This window comes from Lactuca serriola, chromosome 8, assembly GCF_051521515.1.
Source record: "Lactuca serriola cultivar US96UC23 chromosome 8, Lser_US96UC23_V15, whole genome shotgun sequence".
Classification (NCBI taxonomy): Eukaryota; Viridiplantae; Streptophyta; class Magnoliopsida; order Asterales; family Asteraceae; genus Lactuca; species Lactuca serriola.
In genome coordinates this window covers 69,839,081-69,850,195 of record NC_136415.1, presented here as the reverse complement: position 1 = coordinate 69,850,195, position 11,115 = coordinate 69,839,081, and the positions used below count along the sequence as shown (strand labels likewise).

Sequence of the window (11,115 nt, the reverse complement as noted above, 5' to 3'; positions counted from 1 at the left end):
ACTCATCGTTGGGTTCGTGAAGCTGGCCACCCAAACTTAGAACTGTTGGTTTCTTGGTGTAACCGCCCCATCGAAGAGTCCACATGGGAAACTTATGATTTGATAAAGGAGCAATTCCCTACTTTCCGCCTTGAGGACAAGGCGTTTTACCGGGAGGGAAGTAATGATAAAAATCTACTAAAGGTATATTCCAGGAAAAAGAATCGTATGACAGCTGTCAATATGGGGCAATTGAATTCTATTTTTGGGAATTGGCTGAATCCACTAGGCCAAATCAATTAAATGGCAATTGGCTGGAGTTACCCAAATCAAGGGGTGGTTATCAAAGGAAGTGAGAGCAATTACCATACGTAACCTTAGCAGCTACCATATTTAATATTAAGAATAGGGTATTATAAATAATAGGTTTGCTTATTAGTTGAGTATCACATATTACTCATATTTATCTTTTCCTGTAATTGGAGACCTTGCCCCTCTCGAATCGGGCCATTTCTAATAAAAAGCTAGCCTACCTCTATTCTTAATAACCCTGTTCTTATCACTCCCAAACACCAGTAGAGCTGATGTCTCCATCTCCCAAAAAGCAACCACTGAGATCCAACTTTCTCAAGCTTCTATTAAAAAAGCGTAGCCCTATGTGGTTTAAGTTGTGAGGAAGAAAAGGCTCTAGGAGATGTTCTACATTCTCCATACTTTGCTGAATCCTTGAAGAATTAAAAAGTCGACTGCACTTTGAGAGTTCAAGAGTCTCAAGTTTCTTCGATCGGGTAATGGGTGGAAGCATCTGAAGATTGAAACAACCGTCTATCACTACGTAAACTAGCTTTTCCAAATGCCCAAATGATGGATGAATTTCTATTAATTTTCCACATCCCCTAATCATGAATCTTTCAAGGTTCCGAAGCCCATCAAAATTAGGTGTCTTCATTAGGTTTAGCAATAGATCAAGCTTTATCGTCCTCAAATTTGGTAGATACTGTAAACACAAGTGAACATAAGTTAAAAGTTTGCTAACATAATAAATTCATTTTAATCATTTACGATAACAAGTACCTTATAACCCTCCCAAATTTGTGTTTCCTTGAGGCCAGAAAATATAAGACAACACAGCTCCCTTGGTGGAAAATTTTCTGGTAATGTAGATGTCAATCCAAAGCTCACATCAATCCACCGAAGTTTCTTCATGTTTGCAATGACCTGAAGAAAAACTTGTAATTCGCGAGTACTTCTTAGACACCAATAATTTATAGCTTCAATCTTGTCAAGGTTCTGGGATCAAGGAACGGAATGGTGTCAGGATATAGTTAAAAGCGCTCATTAAAACATATATATATATATATATATATATATATATATATATATATATATATTTAAAACATCTTCCCTCTTCCAAACTCTACTATGTTTTTCGGGATTGTTAGGGTGTCCCCCTCTAACAATGTAGTGTGCCATTTCTTGTACCAAATCATGCATACTAAATCTTTTATTCGAAATAGTTATGAGAGCTTTTTGTATCAACACCTTTATGCCTATAACAGGGTGAAAACCACAAGCATCAAGTATCATCAGCATCTTTTCATCTTTATAATCATGCCCTCTGAAGAAACATGCAATATCAAGGAACAACTCTCTCTCCACAGGTGTAAGTCCATCGAAGCTGATTTTTAGCTTTTCAAGTATATTAGCATCCGGGATTTCTTTCAATCTAGCTAATGCACTCCTCCATTCATTCATATCTTTGTCACATAAGAAACGACCAAGAATTCTAAGTGCTAATGGGAGCCCACAGGCATAAGAAACCACATCTTTTGAAAGCAACTCATAATCTTCTATAGGATTGTGACCTCGGGGTGCATGCTTACAAAAAAGCTTCATAGCCTCGTCATTGTTTAACAAGCTAATATTGTGTATCACATCTACTTTGTGTCCAGTTAATATATGTTCATCTCTAGTTGTGATTATTATTCGGCTTCCTTCACCAAACCAATCATGTGATCCAGCCAACTGTTCTAGGTGCTCAAGGTTGTCGACATCATCAAGAACAATCAAGACCTTTCTATGGTGTAACCTATCCTTTATCGTGCGCCTTCCTTCTTCAACTCTCCCTACTTGCACTAGCTTTTGTTTCAAAACCCCAGAAAGAATTTCTGCTTGCATTTTTTCAAGACCATTCTTATTACTTGATTCCTCCCGAATATTTTTTAAAAAGCAACAACCATCGAACTTACTAGAAATTTCATCATAAACAGAGGATGCAAGAGTAGTCTTACCACCACCCCCAACTCCCCATATCCCAATCATTCTCTTCCCACCAAACCCAATTTGTATCGTTGACATCAAATCTTGCATGCGAGCCTCTACTCCAACCAGGTTGTCATCCACACTTGAAGTTACCGGATACAACCTATGTGAAATTGTGTCAACAATCTTTTTGATGCATTTTGACTCGTGCCTGCAAATTGGATATATATATATATATATATATATATATATATATATATATATATATATATATATATATAAGGATTATTAAAAATGCTCACAATGACAGATAGCCTTATCATAAACTACTACCCTAGACACCGTCTACTTTGTGAGTTCTTGGCAAACGTGAATCTCCGGTAGTAGTGATTATAATATTTGGCGCTTATCAAGTGATCTAGTTAAAGCTAATTAAGGTCATCAACATCATCCAGAATAATCAAAGCATTTGTATGACAGCCTACTTATTATCATCACTCTGTACTACCTGGTGTGTTTTCATAATAGCTAATAGAACTTCTTCAGATCATACTTGTTGTTTCCCTTCTAAAATATAGATATTTTTATTGGTGTACTGCATAGCACGGGTATAATTATTTTCATCATTAATTCTGTATACATAACTAGTTGTTCTCTAGAAACATGTATCATCAAGAATTTGGCTTTATCCTTTTAATAACTTATAAGGATCTAGTATAAATGACTTATAGTAGATCACTACTAGAAATAAGAGTTTTAGAGATGGACGAATCCGTTGCAAATCCATCGCTAAAGATAATTTGCGACGGATCAACCACAAATTCACTCCATAGCGAATTAAGGGGTGGCTAATGACTTAGCAAGGGATTTAGCGACGGCTTAGTTTTCTCTTGCGACGACCTTAGCGACAGAATATCCGTTGCAAAATGACACTTAATACTATTATTTCAGACCTTAGCGACAAAACCTAATAACAATATTCCGTCGCTAATCCTTTGCTAGCATCTATATCTGGTTTTTTAATCTGTCGCTAATCCCTCTCAAACTTTAGATATGATTTTTTTCGTTCCGTCGCTGATCTGTAGCAAATTTAAGATGTGATTTTTTTTTCTCCGTAGCTAATCCCTTGCAAATATATAATATCATATTTTTGTTTGTTTTGAATATAAAACAAAATAATACCAAAAAATCAAATAATTATATAATCCCAAAACAAATATTAACATTTAAATACCAAAAACATCCAATAATTATGCAATCTAAAACAAAACTTTAACAATAAAATACCAAAAGAATCTAACAATCAAAGTTTAGCAAAACATCCATAAACATCAAATATCAAAGTTTAACATTGATTGATATTTGATTTCAAAGTAATGTACCATAATTCTAAATTTCCTCTCCTATTTTGCATTTCCGCATACACCTTCGTTGCTTGATATCTTGCATCCAAAAGAAGGATAATAATGGAATTGGATTCCAATTCCCATTTAATCCTGCGGAATTAGGAGAACCAATTTCGACTTAGTTTTTCCTGCAATGGAAGGAGACTTGGTTGTTTGATGTCTTCTTGTTTTTTGCTAGATTCAGGGTCTTTGATGGAAGCAATGCTTTTCTGTTGATGAAAAGGAGATTAGTGTCTACTCATTTGAAACCAAATGTAGGACTGGAATGGAATTAAATTTCAATTCCAACTAAAAAGCAAATGATAATAAACATCAAACTGGTCTTGACATGGGCCCTTCTCTGATTTCATGCAACTGCCTTTATCATTATCAGCACAAATGCAGTTGACATCAACTAAAATTTTGAGTTACAAATACACCCAACATGTGGTCAGACGGAATGGAATGGACAAACGAAGGGAATAAAAAAAGGTAAACAGAATGAATCTTTAATGTACTCACTTGTCCTAGTTGGCAGCAGATATATTGAACCTTAGACAATGTCTAACCACATAAAAAAGATAAAATAATCAATAAAAAAAGATTTTCCCATAATTTGAAGATAAACATTGAAGAGCAGTCAAATCTTGGTCAACACATAGAGAATTCACTATATATATATATATATATATATATATATATATATATATATTGAGGTAAATGGCTAATAACTACATAAAGAAGGATTATTAGGCTTCATGTGTTCATACTCATTTTTCAATTAGAGAGAAAAAGAGAAATACCCTTTTCATGTTTAATTTCTGAAATACAGATCTTCTAAAAGATTCATACCTACTCATTTGTTCCTTAGTGAACTGTGATAATATTGACCTGGAACATGTATATAAAAACTTATATTATTATTTCTGATGTTAAAAGTGACTTTGAAGGACATATATGTAAACTTACTGCATTTTGGCCATTTTGTCGGGGTCTCTTGTAGATGGGAATTTTCCAAGTTAAACATCCATGTTTTCCTCTTCTTACTCATCGTCATCTTCTTTGTTCTTTTGATTGGTTGGGATGGCTGCTGAAGTTGAGGTGAACCCGACTCTTGATTTTGGTTTGTTTAAAGGATGAATACTGTTTTCCAAATCATCTCTTTGGGAGTTGATATTTGGTTTTGATGATAGAGTTTGAGCCACAATCTCATCATGAGTGTCAGGGGAATCAGCCAGGGATTCATCTAATTCCTCAAATGCTACTTCAAAAGGATCTTTTGATTGCTTCATGAAACCTTGTAGAACAACTGTTACAAATGGTATCCTTCAAGATTTAGCGACTGAGTTGCTTTTGTAACCATTGAATGACACTATGCTTGAGAAAACAAATGAAATTTGAAAAATCTTGAATAAAGAGGTGCTTTCCGTGTTTAATTTTAGCATTAAAACAACAATGTAAGGAAAAATTTAGGCAAAAACATTTTGTTTTTGCAATCAGAGATGTGTCTGTAATACTAACAGTCAAGATTCGTAGCTGCAAAATCATTTTAGTTAGATTTAAGTAATGTGAAAGTACTGACCAAATATATAACCGATAACTCCTTGCTTTTGTTCCCTATCGAAAACGATGAAACCTACAATGACGATTGATAAAGTTTCCACCAGCTCTCTTTATCCTCACTCGCGACCCAAAATCCAAAAACCTAAAATATGCATTGACAATTAAGTGTGATCAAACTATGTATAAAAGTACATATGCATGTAAAAAGAATTTTTATTCATCATCATGATAATCAAGAAAAAAAACTCACTACAATTGGAAGAAAAGAGAGAAATCAATCTCAATCATAGATACAGACAACTAGTCACAAAAGATGATGCCAAATCCAAATCCAAATCACAAACTCGATGTAACTGAACAAACAAACTCGGAAATAGCAAATCAAAATTCTACCTCACTCTGTACATAAGAGTATCATAATTCATCAGCAACACCACAAACTCACGATGAGCGAAAACTAGAAGAGAAAGCCCTTCTAGCTCTGGCAGCGACTAGGGATGCCAACAAATCAGGAATAACAAAACTGAAAATCGAATGGAATGTTTATAAGAAACGAAGTTACAAAATTACAATCCTTGATGACACAAGCAAATATCTAATCGTATAAAGTGTTAGGCTATATAACACTATTATTTTAATCAATAGAATTAAGACTTCAATTGACAGGGGATAGACTTTTACTCTTTCAGGGAGTGACACCTTCTTCTGTGACACCTAAATTAAATTCATAGCAATTTCATCCAAAATTACATCAAATTTATTCAAATTTCATCAATTGTAACATCAATTCACAGCTAGTACTATGATCTAACACATATAACACATAACAACGGCCTAAAATTATGCAATTCATCCACAAAAGTTCAAATTTACCTCAAAGTTAATCGGATTCGTAAGAATAAGTGCTTGAATGACCACCATAGTTTTCTAGCAACCAACAGATCAAAAGGCGTGGGCAAGAAACCACGAGTCAACGAGGAAATGAAACAGACCAAGAGGAAAGCCACGCGGATGTTCTTCGGCGTTGCTTCAAGTAAACTTCCGTGAGAGGCGATACAAGTAAGAGAGGCGATGCAGGTGGACAGTGGTGGAGGTGATTTCCATGGCGGAGGATGGAATTGAGTCAATTCGTTGCGATTTAGGGCTTTAGGAGGAAATTGTGTTTAGGGCTTTCAGACGGAATGAAATTAAAATGAGTGAACGTAAAAGAAAAGAGAGCGGAATGAGAAAAAAAGAATTGTGGGCCTTTCAGCGATCGATTGGCGAGGCCCAATAAAAAAAACTCATGTTTTTAAGAAATCTGTCGCTGTTCCCTAGCTAAATTTTTTTAACTTGCGACAGATTAGCAAGGGATTTCTTTTTGTCGAAAAAGTTAGATCAATCCGTCGCTAAGCCCTCGATAACCCATCACTGAATTTCTAAAACTAATCGAGTTGAAGGATTTTGTGAAATCTGTAGTTGATCCCTCGGAAAACATACGCTAATTAGCTACAGAAGGATTCTGTTGCTAATTCCGTCGCAGAAGGTTTGGTTTCTAGTAGTGGATGAGCACACATATTTTAAGCATAAAAAGTACACAAACCAAGAAGGAAATTAATTACCCGTTGGCAATGTGTTGGGATTCCCATCCAGACACATTAGCTGCATCCACAAGTGCTTTTCTCCAAGATTCAACCTTGGTCTTGTTTTCCAACTCATGTTTAGCAAAAGCTTCTCCATATTTTCGTTTTTGTTTCCGCACTTCAGAGGGATCCACATCATAGAATATGGGCATAACGATTTGGTCTCTCATATCCTTGCATTTCATGATATGTACAAGTTCATCTAAGCACCATGAAGAATCTGCATAGTTTTTAGAGAATATGATGACAACAATTTGTGATTCTTCAATGGCCTTCTCAAGGGATGGGGCAATTGATTCTCCCCGAGGAAGTGTTTCATCGTCCTTGTAAGTGTAGATCCCCTGTTGTACAAGAGCCATGTAGAGATGATCAACAAAAGTCTTACGGGTATCTTCTCCTCTAAAACTAAGAAAAACATGGTACTTCCACAACTGAGAAGAAAAGGCCATAGCAGAAGGAGATGAAGATGAAGATGCCATTGATATGTTGATTTGCTGAGATAGACTGTATGCAGTTTGAGTTCTTCAATGATGAAATATTATAACTGAGATGTGAGTTTCCACTACCTGTTATCATGTAAAAAAAACATCTTCAGAACTCATAATTGAAGTAACTGGTTGCCATTTAGAAAACCTCATAACCAGTCCTTAATTGTTTTTGTTGTTTTGTCAATAAAACTCCTTTGATAAATAATGCAAGTTATGAATTTATGATTCAAAAGACGGACATGAACTGATGTAGATGTTGTAAGTTAGTTGTCACACCACATTATACAAATTGATGTTTTATTATTAATTCTACTTTGAGATTTTTCTTAAAGTAAGTGGAGGAAATTTCCCAGCAACACCAAGCTTTAGCAGACGCCTTTTCTAAACTCTTCAGTTTGCAAGCTTATGCATCAATTTCCATAGGATTTGTTCCTTAATTTCTTATTTCAACTTGAAGTAATTTGAGTATGTAGATACCTTTCCTCAACCCCTTCACTCTTCTCTGTCAATTCTCTTCAATGTCCCAACTTTAGATCCTTTACACATGTTTATACCTAATAACCACGCAATCAACATGAAAATAAAGTGTTCAAATAGTTTGCCTAATCTTGTGTATAGGCCTTATTCCCCCTTCCTACTGTGTATAAATACCTGTACAATTTCTGTATTCAGAATTCAATTCAATTTACTGATTACCAATTCTGGTGTTTCGAATTTAGGCTGGTTAGTGATTAAGATACTTGTTTGGTATTTATAAGTATAAAGTATTCACTTATACTTATAAATACCAAACAAGCATCTTAATCACTAACCAGCCTAAATTCGAAACACCAGAATTGGTAATCAGTAAATGACTGGTATCTTTGATCTAAATATAATGTTTAAATGTCCCCTCTTAAAGGATCGTTTAAATTCCCTATTACCCTGTTTGATTCTCTTTTTCTATCTACAACAAATACACATTATTAGATTCATTTTCCTACTAATTCCTTTCGTTCATAACATCCACAACAGCTGATGAACTTCACAAATTGTTTAATTTTATCATCTAACTACACTAATTCAAAAACTTCGAAGATTTGACTAGATTACGTCAAAATACGTTTCCGACATTCCAGATCGACATTTTTCTTACCAGTTAATAAATTTACTCAATAAGTCCTATAGAACTTTATTAACACATCAATTTATTTATTGACAACTTATTCTTCATCAATTTATCAGTTTCAGAACGTACCTCAAATTCTCAGCAACGCCAGATTTTAGTGTTATGAATCATACTGGATAGGTCTTTAAGTTAATAGATAATAAGTATTTTATATTCTAGGAAGTTATCTTGTTTCCGTTTTCAATTTTGGCAATTAGGATCTTTTATTATTTGAGTCGATTTTAGAGTATTTGTTTCCTGATTAATGTCTTGTTTATCCCTATTTAAAGGGTAGTCATTCATGAAATAAGAGGCTGAAATTTGAAAACATTCAATAGAGTAATATTAGGTTAATATCATAGTTTAGTCTCCTATAGACAGGAGGCTAGGTTACAGGGAATTTTACGGCTTCTTCAAGCACTAGCACTTGTCCTGTCACGAGGTCTAGATCCCGGGTCATAACAAATTTGGTATTAGAGCCGCTCGTGATGTCGACACAACAGGAAGAGCTGATGAAGAAATTGGAAGCGTTCATGATCCAGCAAACGCAAAGCAACAATGATTTGAAGACAAGTACCAATGATTTAAAGGCGACTATGGCAGCCTTGCAGACCAAGCAAGCAGCGATGGAAGAGAGATTGCAAACCCTAACCCAAAACAAATCCAATAAACAAGAAGAAGAAGATGAAAGCGTGGACAACATGTTCGAGTCTGATTGATTTGATGACCCATCGGAACAGGTGCGTGGAAGAGGACATGGCGCCACCTTTGGTGCCAATCCAAACAGTAAGTTTTTGTACCAAAGAGGCTTTACTGGAAGAGGTAAGGGTGTGATCCAGGAAGGAGCAGGAAGAGGATCAAGCAAGGCTTTTGAATCATGCCGGACAGGTGAACACCAACCTTTCAAACACCATTGGGACTCCCTCAAACCAGAAGGGTCAAACAGAATGGATCAGGGGGCACCAAAAAACTGGGAAGAGACGGAAGATATGGGATACCGTGGGGGAAGAGTACCGAGATTCGCCAAGATGGAGTTTCCCACCTATGATGGGAAGGGTAATCCAGTCGAATGGCTTCAAAGATGTGAAGACTTCTTTGAAGAACAACATACCCCTACTGAGGCTTGGGTTAGGCAGGCCACCTTTTCACTACAAGGTCGGGCTAGTGGGTGGTAGCATAATCTGCGAAGAATGAAGACCTGCTTGAATTGGTTTGAGTTCTCAGAAGAGTGCAAAATCAGATTTGGACCTCCGATGAGCATGAACCCATTAGGTGAGTTAACTCGATTAAGGCAAACAGGTACAGTAGAGGACTATTGTGAAGGCTTTGAGTTGCTGCTAGGGAGAACGACGGGTGTGACTCCGGAGCAAAGCATTTGGCATTTTTGTGCAGGTTTGACTAATGCTATTCGTTATGAAGTAGAGTTTGCTAGACCCATCACACTATACTATGCTATGAACCTAGCCAGACAGATTGAGTTCAAACTCGCGGAGGAGGACGACCAAGGAGTTTTGGAGCACCTCTATTAATTGGGAATCAACCCTCGGCAGGAAGCAAAAACCAAGAATTAGTAGGTGGTGGAGCCGGATTAGGTAAATCTGAAGTGCGGAACCTGGCTTTGAAACGACTTACGGCTACAGAGATGGCAGAAAGGCGAGCAAAAGGATTATGCTTTAACTGTGATGCGATGTTCTCGATTGGCCGTAAGTGTGCGAAACTGTTTGGTATCATGTTGGAGGATGAAGAAGATGTTACTTGGGATGATCGTGCTGTTTTTACCAACACGTACCCAGGTTTTGAGCTTGCGGACAAGCTCAATGCAAAGGAAGGGAGTAATGTTATGAATCATACTGGATAGGTCTTTAAGTTAATAGATAATAAGTATTTTATATTCTAGGAAGTTATCTTGTTTCCGTTTTCAATTTTGGCAATTAGGATCTTTTATTATTTGAGTCGATTTTAGAGTATTTGTTTCCTGATTAATGTCTTGTTTATCCCTATTTAAAGGGTAGTCATTCATGAAATAAGAGGCTGAAATTTGAAAACATTCAATAGAGTAATATTAGGTTAATATCATAGTTTAGTCTCCTGTAGACAAGGCTAGGTTACAGGGAATTTTACGGCTTCTTCAAGCACTAGCACTGGTCCTGTCACGAGGTCTAGATCCCGGGTCATAACATTTAGCAGAAGCCCTTTCTAAGATTTTACTTTGCAATCAACTCACCGATTACACTTCAATTCCCGTAGAGTTTCTTCAGTAATTTGTTCTTTCAGCTGCGATTGATCTGAGTAAGTTAATTATTTCCTCCAGCGTTCGACTCACTCTTTAGATAGATCGGTCAACGAGGGAGTCAAAATAATGACATAAATTTATTCAGGTTTAGAAGTTTTAATATTTAGTCCCCACACTTCTCCATTTTACATTTTTACCTTCAAAACCTTCAAATTTTCACGTCCCCCAAAAAAATATACTTTCAAGTTTAGAAGTTTCAACATTTAGTCCCCATACTTCTACATTTTATATTTTCACCTCTAAAACCTTAGAACTTGATCGCATCCCAAAAAATTATACCTTCAAGTTTAGAAGTTTCAAGATTTAGTCCCCACACTTCTATATTTTACATTCTCACCTTCAAAACCTTAAAATTTGATCACATCCAAATAAGTAT

At 36.0% G+C, this 11,115-nt stretch overlaps 1 pseudogene; it reads right to left on the bottom strand.

Annotated features, from left to right (window-relative positions):
* Nucleotides 1–1,317: 1,317 nt before the first annotated feature.
* On the bottom strand, nucleotides 1,318–7,380 carry LOC145066994 (TMV resistance protein N pseudogene; annotated as a pseudogene).
* Nucleotides 7,381–11,115: the final 3,735 nt, after the last annotated feature.